Below are 13,139 nucleotides of genomic sequence, written 5' to 3'. Positions count from 1 at the left end.
GGATCATTCCTACCTTCACTCCTTGTTCACTTGTTCCTTGTTGGAAGAAATCCTTCAACCAAACTGAGTTCACTATAGATGTTACCTAATCTCTCTCACCTGGACCCTCACTGCAGTAAGTCAGTGATTTCATTCTCTTAAGTTGTGTTTCCACTATCCCACACTTTATAGTGATAATTTCAAATCTGTCCTCAAGCCTCCTATGGCAACTCTTACTCTCACCTTCTCAGCAGAGAACTTCATCTCATACTTTATTAAAAAAAAAAAAGGTCATTTTTTGTGAGCTTTCTCTTTACTTTTCTTCCTATCTCATATTAATTCCCCTATCTTCTTCACTCCTAACATGCCAAGGCCAAAATATTATAGGCATCCTGTATCCTAACTACTTCCTTCTTCAGAAGGAAACATATCCTTGTTTCCCCTTCTTAAAACCCATCACATGGACTTTGATCACACTGCCTGAATGAGAGGCAGGGTGCCTACTCATTCATTCTATTACTAGGATTCTTATTTAGATAGAATGATGATCAAAAACTACAGTAAGTTATATCTTCTACCTCTAAACTAAATAATCATTATTAAATGCATTTGCCAATAAGAAAGAGGGTTCCTCAAGCAACAAAAATGGCAATGTGACTAGAGTTAGGACAAGACTCTTATCAAGATGCCTAAGAGGGGTTTTCTTGGATGGGAACCTTGGAAGCTCTAAGGAGTGGCAACCATCAGTAAATAGTAAGGATCAATAAGATGCTGTAAGGTAACACTTAGATTAGGACAGCCTATACCCCTAACATTCTGTCCTGAGATGCTAGAAAGTACTTTGAAACTAGCATTAAGCTTCAGAGATTAAGGGGGGCACTAATAGTAAGAGATGGAAGACTATGTAAGAGCAAGGGTAAAACCAAGCTAGACCTACTACCTCACTCAAAAGTGTAGCAGGGAAGAGAACCTAGCCCTGGAACAAAGCTGTAGTCGTAGAACTAAAGATGGTGATATGAGTAAATCAAAAACTATTTGCAATTAGGCTCAGAAAGTTCTTAAACTTAATAACCTTTGAATCCATTATAGTACTTCTAGGTCTGTAACCCAAGGAAATCAAGGAAAAAGGAAAAAGTATCTCTTATGTCCAAAAATATTTATAGCAACTCTTTTTGTGGTAGCCAGAAATTGAAAACTAAGGGGGTGCCTTATTGAGGAAAGACCAAAAAGAATTGTAGTATATGAATACATTGGGATGTAATTGTGCCATAAAAGTAATGAAATGGACTATATCAAAGGAGTGAAGTAAACCAAAATAGAATGACCTGTACAATAACAGAAAAATTAGAATTCTGATCTACACAATGATTAAGCAAAATTCCAAAAGAATAAATGTGACATTTCTGGCACAGAAATGATGGACTTGAAATGTAAAAATATATATATTTTTGGACATGGCTAATGTGGGAATTTATTTTTCTAAACTATTCAAAGGGCTTTATTTTTCTGATTTTATTTTTTGCACAGTTGTGGGGAGGGGAGTAGTGAGAAGACAGATTAAAACTTTAAAAATGCTTGTTAAAGTATGTTTTAAAAAGCAAATCATGGGCAGCTAGGTGGCGCAGTGGATAGAGCACTGGCCTTGGAGTCAGGAGTACCTGAGTTCAAATGTGGCCTCAGACACTTAATAATTACCTAGCTGTGTGGCCTTGGGCAAGCCACTTAACCCCATTGCCTTGCAAAAACTAAACAACAACAACAAAAAAACAAATCAAAGACATGCCAACCAATATGCAGTTTTTTTGAAAATTCAATGACATAAAAACTTCAAACAGAACTCAAAAGACATAGCTTTTCCACAAATATTACATGAATACATAGAAGTGAAGGGGGGGGTGAAATAAAAGCTCTTAAGACAACATTTGGAAGGCAAATGAGTAGCTTTGATGAGAAAGTGGTAAATTTTATTCAAGAAATGGAAAACTATGAAAACTAGAATAGACCAAACATAAATAAATGACTCTACATAGAAATAAATAGGAGCCATTAATGTATACATAAGGATCTCTTTGCGCTGCTTCTTGATATAGTTTTAAAATGTAATGCTATCTGTTTTAATGCATTTTTAAAATTTTATTGTTTCCCAGTTATATTTTCATCTGGTTCAGGCTGCACTTAAGAGTGTTGAGGTTTAGTAAACCAGGAAAATGTGTTGAAACAAAATCCTAAGACTGAATTCTGATCTCAGAAACAAATAACCTGGAAAACAAGTCAAGGAGAGATAATTTAAGTGATTGGATGACAAGAAAATGATGAACACATTTTAATCTCTCCTCTTATTCTTTCTCTCCCCTTCCAAATGCCTACACATAAATATTTTGAGACAACTTCAATGGAAATAGTCCAGGTTGATTAGAGTCAGAGAATGGCCAAGAAAAGGTAGAAAGAATTCACTAAACATCTAAAGGCATCCCAAAAAGAAAAAATACAACCAAAATCTAGAGCTTCCACATTAAAGAAAAAAAAATACCACATAATCCACAAATAAGCAATTAAGTACCAAGGAGCTACAGTCAAGATCACACAAAATCTAAAAGCTTCTATTGAGAATGAGACATCTTGTATATAATATTCCAAAAGGCGAAAAATACAGACTTAAAATCAAGAATAAACACTGTATAGTTGGATATAATTCTAAAAGGAAAAAAAAATGTTCCTTTAATGAAATGTGCCTTATAATTGGATGTTCAATGATATGCAAACATGGAGAAAAGGGTGAGGAGAATACATACCAAATGAACCTCATTCTTAACTGAAACAGGCACAAGAGAATTGAATACCCATGCAAGCAGTTTGATGTAGAAATAGATCAAAACCCATGAGGATTAGAGTGGTTGAAGGAGGATGATACTGGGAAGGAAATAATTGAAAGCAAAACAAACTTCCTGAATCTGATGGAGGTGGAAAGAAGTAAGTAAAGAAAAGAAAACAGCCAGACCTTTTTTTTTTTTTTGCTTTTTGCAAGGCAAATGGGGTTAAGTGACTTGCCCAAGGCCCCCACACAGCTAGGTAATTATTAAGTGTCTGAGATCAGATTTGAACCCAGGTACTCCTGACTCCAGGGCTGGTGCTTTATCCACTGTGCCACCTAGCCGCCCCAACAGCCAGACTCTTAAGGAGCTGCTTTAGATTGCCTATTAGACACTTGAATAATGACTGAACAAATTGTGTTTTATGAATGTAGTAGAATGTTATTGAGCTATAAGAAATTATAAGATGATTTCAGTTAATCTTGGGTAACATGAATTGGCAAAAAGTGAAGTGAGCAGAACCAGAATAATTTATACAAGGACAAAACCATTTTGAAGAGAAACATTTGAAAGTCTTAGAAGGGCTTTGAACAAAACAGTCATCTACCTTGTCTTTATTTCCCACTTGACTGCACTTTTTTGGACTTTTTTTAATCATGCCTCGAGAACAGTCCTTTCTTTTTTCCCCCCCTCTTCTCTCCTTTTCAACTTTCTTTTGTATTATCTTCATCCTTGAGATTTTAAGCTTCTTGAGAACTTTATTATTTTCATTTTGGTGTCCCCAATTTTTAGCACAAAGTGGTACATAGAAAAGACTTAATAAATATTTATTCACATTTGACAGGATGATGAAACATGTTACCCACCTCCTGAGAGAGAAGTGATGACATAAGGCACATAAATTTTGAGCATGGTCATTGTGTGGATTCATTTGTGCATGATACAAAAAAAAAATACCCCTTTTTAATTGTGGGGCCGGGGTTTTAAGCAGCTGTGATTCTAGTGAAACTTTTTTTTAATACCCTAAAGAAAACAGAAACACAGAGAAACCAGGCAGTAGTGAAAAAAATACGTGGACTTCATTATATTCTTTTTTTAAAAAACAATTTAAGTGAAATGAGCACTCATGGTTTCATACAAAATCCTCTTTTTGTGATTTGTTGTGTGCATGGAAATGGTCTTTTTTGATGTTTAAGTTTGGGGTGTAAAATATAATTTAAAAACTAATAAAATAAAAAATGGAGACACCATAGCTTATTCATTAGTTCATTCTGGGCCTTTTGAGCTGGAAGTTCAAGGTGGGGGTAACCTCAAGGTCAGGATCAAGTCTTAAACATTTCAGGCTCAGAAAAGTTGATTTTATCAGCCTATAGGGAGGAGGTCAGACTCTGGGAAATAATTCTTGGTAACCAAATTCATAAAAGATGGATTAATAAACTAGAATTCCAATTCATTAAATTATGGAAAGATAAAACTGCCAACATAATCAGAAATTTAAGTTGATTGATTGGTCAGCATATTCTCTTCCCATTAGCAAAGTCCACTTGAAACACCAAATTAATAATAATAATTTGCTAAACACAGACACTAGGTAAAGAGAACTAAATAATCTTAAAAAAAAATAGAACCCTCAGAATTTGGCCAAGTGACAGTGCTATCAACTCAACAGGGGGCCCCACTTCCTCTAAAGGTGCAAATAAACATCCTAACTAATTCTTATTTTTTCACATAAGTCTGACTAGGGTCATTTCCACACCCAATAAATTCCACTGGCTCCAGATTACCTCAAGACTCAAATAGCTTCTCTGTTTAGCTTTTTATTTTTCTTTAGGTTTTTGCAAGACAAATTGGGGTAAGTGGCTTGCCCAAGGCCACACAGCTAGGTAATTATTAAGTGTCTGAGGCCGAATTTGAACTCAGGTATGCCTGACTCCAGGGCCGGTGCTTTATCCACTGCACCACCTAGCCGCCCCTCTATTTAGTTTTAAAGCTTGATTCCAACCTACCTTTCAAATTTTTTTTATTCCCTTTTTTAAGATTCTAATCAGCACCATTATACAGCTGAACTAGTCTTCTAGCTGTTCCTAATCCAGTTCATCTCTCTACTAGTTATCCCCTCCCACACCCTCCCACAACTGGCATGGACTTTTACTTCATCTCTAACTTGTTTCCTTCAAATTTTTTCTCACTTGCCACCTTCTAGGTGAAGTTTATGCAGATAGCCAGCTATTAGCAACCCTTCTATTTTACCTTGTCTGTCTTTCTGACAGCTATCTACTCAACTCTCTTTCTTGATATGTACACATAAACACACACATACATATATATATATATATTATATATGTGTTTGTGTGTGTGTGTGTGTGTGTGTGTGTGTGTGTTTGTATATCTCCTTGGTCATCCATTATATCCTGGGCCATTGCCAGTTATTTTGATGTAGTCCTGCCACTGGACTTAGGAAGAGAGAGTAAGGCAGATGACTTAGTGTAATTCTGATTCACTTAAATCCAGATCACTCTTAAGTCAAGACATAATCCTGTGATGTCATTGGTCCTCTGAAAAACTGAAAAATGAATAATAATCTGCTCTTGCTAGGATGTGTGGGAAAAAAAAAAACAACCAAGAAGTTTGGGAAATGTCATTAACTTCCTAAAAGTTCACTTCACTTTTATGCTTTTAAAATGTCATAAAACTGGCCAACAAAACCACAAGCATGGTAGTATTGTAATAGATGCGTGTATGTGTATTTATGAAGGATTAGAATGGGTTTTCTTTTAGCAATGGAAGAATTGTTTGGCCAAGTTGGACTGAACTGGGGACTGAGTTCAGAGGAGCATGAAATAGAACGGGACATTTGACCTTTTCACGTATTGAAAAAGCAGAAGATTCATTTCTAAAATATACAGAGAACTGAGTCAAATTTTTAAAAAAAAGCCATTCCCCAATTGACAAATGGTCAAAGGATATGCAAAAGCAATTTACAGATGAGGTCAAAGCAATCCATAGTCAGATAAATTACTCTAAATCATTACTTATTAGAGAAATGCAAATTAAAGCTTCTCTGAGATACTACCTCACACCTCAGACTGGCCACTATAACAAGAAAGGATAATGATCAATGTTGGAAGGGATGTGGGAAATCTGGGACACTATTACATTGTTGGTGGAGTTGTGAATTCATCCAATCTTTCTGGAGAGAAATTTGGAATTATGCCCAAAGGGCAACAAAAATGTATATACCCTTTGATCCAGCAATGCCACTACTGGGTCTATACCCTGAAGAGATGATGAAAAAAGATAAAAACATCACTTGTACCAAAATATTCATAGTTGCCCTGTTTGTGGTGGCAAAGAATTGAAATCAAGTTAATGTCCTACAATTGGGGAATGGCTTAGCAAACTGTGGTATATGTATGTCATGGTACACTATTATTCTATTAGAAACCAGGAGGGATGGGAATTCAGGGAAGCCTGGAAGAATTTGCATGAACTGATGCTGAGTGAGATGAGCAGAACCAGAAAAACACTGTACACCCTAACAGCAACATGGGAGTGATCAACCTTGATGGACTTGCTCATTCCATCAGTGCAACAATCAGGGACAATTTGAGGCTGTCTGCAAAGGAGAATACCATCTGTATCCAGAGAAAGAATTATGGAGTTTGAACCAAGACCAACGACTATTACCTTTAATTTGGAAAAAAAAATCTTATTGTCTGATCTTGCTATCCCTTATACTTTATGTTTCTTCCTTAAGGATATGATTTCTCTCTCATCACATTCAATTTGGATCAGTGTATACCATGGAAACAATGTAGAAACTGGCAAATTGCCTTCTGTGGGGGGTGGGGGGTTTGAAGTAAGATTAGGGGGAATATTGTAAAACTCAAAAATCTTTAAAAAAAGAAAAGAAAAAGAGCAGGAGATTAACTATACCTGAGGAACTGGTATATTGATTCTTTTTCTGTAGTATAAGGGAGTACTGCCCCTTTAATATACCATTTTTCATACAGAGCAGTTTTTAAAAAACATTTTTTGCTTTTTTTTTAGGAAAAAAGCTATATAAATTGTTAAAGAATGTAAAATATTGCTTCTGCTATAGATGGAACATTTTATTCATGAAAGAATAAAATAAATAATTTTTTTAAAAAGCTTTTAAGATATATATAGGGGCAGCTAGGTGGCGCAGTAGATAAAGCACCCGCCCTGGATTCAGGAGTACCTGGGTTCAAATCTGGTCTCAGACACTTAATAATTACCTAGCTGTGTGGCCTTGGGCAAGCCACTTAACCCCATTTGCCTTGCAAAAACCTATATATATATATTAGTTTTCAGATGAGATTTGAACAGTTTGGGACAGAAAGTGAACTGTGGTATAAATTTAAAAACTTAAAAGTTTGAGATTTTTAAAGAGGGCAGAGAAGGAATTATTAAAAACTGGAAAAATATAACTACAAAGAAGTAATTAGACTGTGTTAAGAACTTGGAGCTTTAGGGCATTTATGGTCTCTTGGCTCATCTGTATATTCATAAGTATTTTAAGACTTAAGATGACAAAAGTTAAAAAAATGAAATCATATAACTAATTTGAAAATATATGATTTAATAAGGTCTATAGATTTTATTTATATTTCTGAGTGTGAGTCACAGAGTGCCAGGAAGCATTCCCCCTTTTAAACTACTGAAGGAAAGAGGCTGAGACTGAGTGTAAAGAATAAAGAACCTTTCAGATGAAGATTGAAAATGTTAGATGTTTTCATGATTTTCCTGCATTACCCTCATTTCTCTTCCCAATTTTTCTACTACCTCCTTTTTTGAGCTGATCCATAGCCTGAGCCCAATTCATATTTTTCTTGTAGACTTTGAATACAGAAGCTTTGACTTCATTATCTTCTGAGTATGCATTTTGATCCTCCATGGGACCAAAGTAATTATCTGTGGTCAGATTCATTTTTTTTTCCTATTGTTTGCTCATTTCCCTAGCCTGTGACTTGATTTTAACCCTTTATTAAGGTAGGGCTCTGCTTCTAGGTTGGAGGACACACTGCCTCAAGCTTTTGAGGATTTTTGGGATACCCTTCCCAGGGACCTTCAAGGTCTTAGGAGAGGCTCAGGCTGCTCTCCTGATCTGTGCTCTAGTCTGTAGATGAACATAAGCACTCTCCTCTGACTTGGAATTGTGAGGAGGGTCACTTCTCTGCTATGGCAGTATGAGCCTCCAGACTTTGACCTGGATCTGAGTATGGGCAAAGTAACAGAGTCCTGTCCCAAGGAGAGCAGAGAGACCTATGCAGGCTCCCCCAACTCTCTTATGGTCCATGAGCTGAGCACTCTGGAAACAACTGCTGGGTTGCTCCGCAGGTTCCTGGGCTGGGGATCTGCACTGAGGCTGTGTTGGCCTGGACTCAGTGCTCACTGGTACAGCAGAGTTTTCTCACTGACCTTCCAAGTTGTCCTTGGCAATCCTTGAACTGAGAGGTCTGGAAACTACTAGGCTTCCATGGACTCCGGCGTCCCCAGGGACCCCACTGTTTCTAGATGGCTGTAGCCAGTTTGCTTGGACTGTGCTGCAACCTGGATGGAACAGACCTTTCCCTCAGATCTTCCAAGTTGTCTTGGGCTGGAAAATTGTTTTCACTCAGTCTTTCTGAGGGTTCAGACACTATAATTTGGTTAGAGTCACAAGGTATTTGGAGTGGTTTGGGGAAAAACTTCTGGGATTTCCTGCCTTCACTCTGCTATCTTGACTCTGCCCCCCAAAATGTTAGATGTTTAAAGAGATTAGTAATAGAATAAATCTATTGACAAGTAGACTTTGACCTGCTAGTTCCTGATTGTCTAAATAAAGATTGAGGGTTCTAGCTTTTACCTTTCAGTGCCACCTAGAACTTGAGTCAAAAACTACTCAGAAATTTCCCCCTCAAGTTTGAGAATGAAAAATTTAAAGAAGAAAGACATTTGACAGTTCCTTTGTTGTATAGGAAGACAATGATATTTAATTGGATAACAGTACAGGTGAGTGAAGATGGTTTCTCTAGCTCAGAGAGTAAAAAATGAGTTGTTTCACTGCAAGTTCTGTTGGCTACATTTTGAATCTACAAGATAGCATCCTGGTAAGTGTATAACTGATTAGTTATCAGTCTTTGGTGCTGAGAGGTGAAAGGACAAGAGTGATAAGCTAGTTCTTATCTAGTGAAATATAGTTCTTAGGGAAGTGCTATCCAAATTAATAGAATTAATAGGAAAATTTTTAAAATTTTTTAAAATTAATAGAAAATATTTTTCTTATGCCCTTTTAATGGTGATCATAAGTTGAAAGCACTTGTAAATGTCATGTCTGGGGTGGGGTACAATCGTCATTTTGTAAGGCATTTTGTAATGCCCAAGGTCATACAGCTAAATATTAAATATTAAGCATCTGAGGTCAAATTGGAACTCAGATTCTCCTGACTCCAGGGCAAGATGTTCTATCCATTGTGCCACCTAACTACCCTTTTACTTCTATTTTTGAGAATTAGAAGAGAATTTGCTAAACTGGAGAGCATTGAGGACCAATACAGAAAAAATGGATTGGTGACATCAAAGCCTGCAGCCCAGAGTTATCAAGATCACTTGAGTTTTTCTTCCTAGTGTGCTTCTTTGCCAGGCTTCTAGAAATTGTGCTCGTCTTCCCCAATGAAATGTAATGCATTGGGGAGAGTGCTATGCAGATTTATGTGAATATTGTAATACATTTCCTTAAATATATGAATATCTGTGACATTTTTTGACTAAGTTTTAATTGGTTATCTTCAATATCTAAAATTATCATTGTGAGTGTTGTGTATAAATGGAAATGCATCCACTTTAGTTCAGGAGTTAAAGTGGTAGTTAGAAGAGTGTATTTTCCCATAACATGTTTATCCCTAGACCCCCAAGAGCATTTGATTCATGGCCTTTGATAAATGTGAGAGCAAGTTGGAATAAATAAGCAAACCTAAGGATGAACTTTATAGTTCTTTGGCTTAAAGGGAAATTAGTTTCTTACTGAGGTGTAGAGCTTTAAAGTGGATGGCCACCTCTTGTACAGATATTCTGTTAAGTTAAAAGCAGAGCTAAGGACAGCCACTTAACCCAAGATCAATTTCTTTATTGGCATGGCTCCTTTTGAATTTCAAAAAAGACCCAGCCTCCAAGAAGAAGGAGAAAATCAAAGGGTCCAATAGGAAGGCTTCAAATTTGAGCCTGTGTGCCATTAGACTAAACATTATCAGCCTACCCTAGAGGTTATCAGCATCCCCTAGAGGTTAGATGATCAGATTATTTTATCATCTTCTATTGAGGTGATTACTGGGATAGGATCTTTGATTTAATAAGTACTAATAAAATAATGGGGAAACTCCCTCTGCCAATGCAAATCAACGCCTTCCCTAAAACTTATTGTCTTAGAAAATTGTCAAGGATACTGAAATATAAATGACTTGCCCTAGGTAGTAAGTAGCAGAGCTAGATTCAAACTCAGGTAAAATTCTTATTCCAGTTCTTATAACTAATATATTAGATGACAGGGTGAAAAAAAAATCTCAACAAAAAGATGAACACAGCTGAGCTGTAAGTTGGACAGAGTGACAGGGACTTTCCCCAGGAACCAAAATGTTGAGATTTACAAAAATACATGCCAAGTAAGCATCTGTCCCCCCAGTCTACTCCCTTAGCACTAACCTGTTCCAGGTCTTTCTGATTCCAAGACCAGCTCTCTGTTCACTATGCTATGGTACCTCCTGAACAGTCTTTTGAAATAATAATGAGTTTTGACTTATTTTTCTTTTAATGCAATGTACTATTATCAATGGTCTTGTGTTCTGATGATAAATTCTAGTGTATAACTCTCTACCATGTTATTGCATTCTGTTTGCTAAGGTTTTATTTACTTTTATTTTTATGCTTATGAGTGCAGTTGATCTATGGTTTCTTGTTGGTGTTGTCCTTTTCAGGTTTGAAGTTTAATATCATCTAAACTTTGTAAAATGAATTGGGTATCATTCCATTATTTTCTGTGGTTTGGAAAATTTTATGTTTGTAAGAATTATTTGAAATTTTAGAGATGGCTAGGTGGAGCAGTGGATAGAGCACCAGCCCTGGAGTCAGGAGTACCTGAGTTCAAATCTGGTCTCAGACACTTAATAATTACCTAGCTGTGTGGCCTTGGGCAAGCCACTTAACCCCACTTGCCTTGCAGAAAAAAAAAAAAAAGGAATTGTTTGAAATTTTAGAGAAAATCCTCTGGTTTATTCATCAGGTTTGCTTTCTGTTTCCTATTTGATTAGTTTTTGCATCTTTTGTTTTTGTAATTTAACCATTATATTCTAAAGACAAACTCTGTCAAACAAACTAGGAGATTATATTTTAACCCCTGACTTCCCACTGACAAAACTGTATGAAATAAAAGGTAATGTGAAGATGGCTTACAGTTCTTAGGGAAGTGAATAAAAAAAAAGAGGAGTTAATTTGCAAAAACAAAACAAACCAACACAATAAACTTAAGTACTTAGTAAATACAGAAAGGTAGAAGTTCTATGTTCTGCATTCTTAGAAAACAACACATAATATATTGTTTTACTATGTTAAATATTGCCTGGGTCAGGAAGGAAAGTCAAAACAGTAACAAAATATTTTGAAAATGACCAGAACAGAGACACCACACATCAAAGTGCATGGGAAACTGCCAACCTGGTACTTAGGGAGAAATGTATTGTTCTAAATGTCCAAATGAATAAGAACAAAACAGAGAGAAACAGCATAAATTAAGTCTGCCTTAAAAAATCCATGTTGGAAGCAAAAGGAAGATCAAAGAAAGAATGAGACCATTGCTCAGTGATGATGGGACAAAGCTAATGAGTGATGAGGAAAAAGCAGAACTACTGAACTCTTACTTTGTTATTGTTTTTAATTGCTGAAGAGGAGGATTTCTGGATTAAGCAGGAGAGAGCAAAAATGGTTAATATGAGTTGACCTCCAGGATAAGTGAGGAGCTTGTTAACATTTATGTAATGCTTTGAGGTACCTCATTTGACACGACAACCCTGTGAAGTACATGCCATTATTAGGGATCATAGATGTATGGATAGAAAAGAACTCAGAGGTAATTGAGGCCAAACCTTTCATTTTTCAGAAACTATTGTTGTTTGTCCTTTGTTCTCAAAGAAGACTATGACATCAGGGAAATGTTGCCATGACATGCAAGTGAATTGGATTTAAGTTGGGGGGGAGCGGTGCTGTGCAAAATCACCAGTCTCATTTTCTCCCCCAGAGCCATCTGGCCAGATATAGATCAGGATGACTAGGGGTGGCCCTAGATGAAATGGGGGGCTGACTTTTTAAAGCTAGATCTTTTTTCCCACAGTTGGACTGTGGCAATGCCAATTCAGTCATTAAGGTTAGGTAAAACAGATGAGAAGAGGCTAAGAATAACCGCTTCCCAAAAAAAGGGGGGGGGATTGTTTAGAAGGTAAGACCTTTAGGATATCTCAGTGATTAAGGCAGGTGAGAAAAAAAATCAAGGCATCTGTTTTTGCATAGTCAACGAAAAAAAAATCATTCTGGAAGGGGAAGACCCTCAGAGTTTCCTACCAAAACAGAAACAATTGCTCTTTGAATTAGCCAGTCAGAGCTCAGTATTGGGCAAAGAAATGAAGTTATTTACTTAAGTCATATCAGAACTGGGATTACACCATAATATAGGGGGAAAGATCTCAATAACCTAGAAGAGGATGATCCCAGATGAGCCTTAAGTATGGTAGAGTGAAAAGGGATCAAAATGTTAGAGGGTATAAAAATGTATACCAAGTGAGCATCTAGTCCCACCCTGCTCCCTAGCACCAATCTTAAAGTGTTTCCTTACCTCCTTGCAATAGGTATATTTCTTGACATTTGCTCCAGGCAAAATCATTAGTTATGAGATAGAATCTGATGATGATATTTGTCCTTCATTTTTAAAAAAGACCATGATATCAAGGAGGTGATGTCATGACAAGCAAGTGAATTGGATTTGAAGGGGGAGGGGGAGCCTATACTAGGTCACCAGCCTCACTCACTCACTCACTCCGGAATCATCTGGGTCCAAGGGCCAGATATGAATCAGGATGACTGGAGATGTATTAAGGTCCTCAGACCGGGGCTGTGTGTGTGTGTGTGGGGGGGCACAGAAGAGGGGGATAATTCAACTCAGGAGGAAAATGAAAGTCATACACAAGCAGGGTTGCTAGCAGGGCAATCTAGCAGATCTGTTTGTTGTCCAAAGAGTCAGAATATTTAAAGATAAAAACCACATCATTTACATATGAGAAAATAAGTCAGAATATCCCAGGCCCT

This window comes from Macrotis lagotis, chromosome 4 (assembly GCF_037893015.1).
Source record: "Macrotis lagotis isolate mMagLag1 chromosome 4, bilby.v1.9.chrom.fasta, whole genome shotgun sequence".
NCBI classification, from domain to species: domain Eukaryota; kingdom Metazoa; phylum Chordata; class Mammalia; order Peramelemorphia; family Peramelidae; genus Macrotis; species Macrotis lagotis.
Note: the sequence above shows the minus strand (reverse complement) of the source record.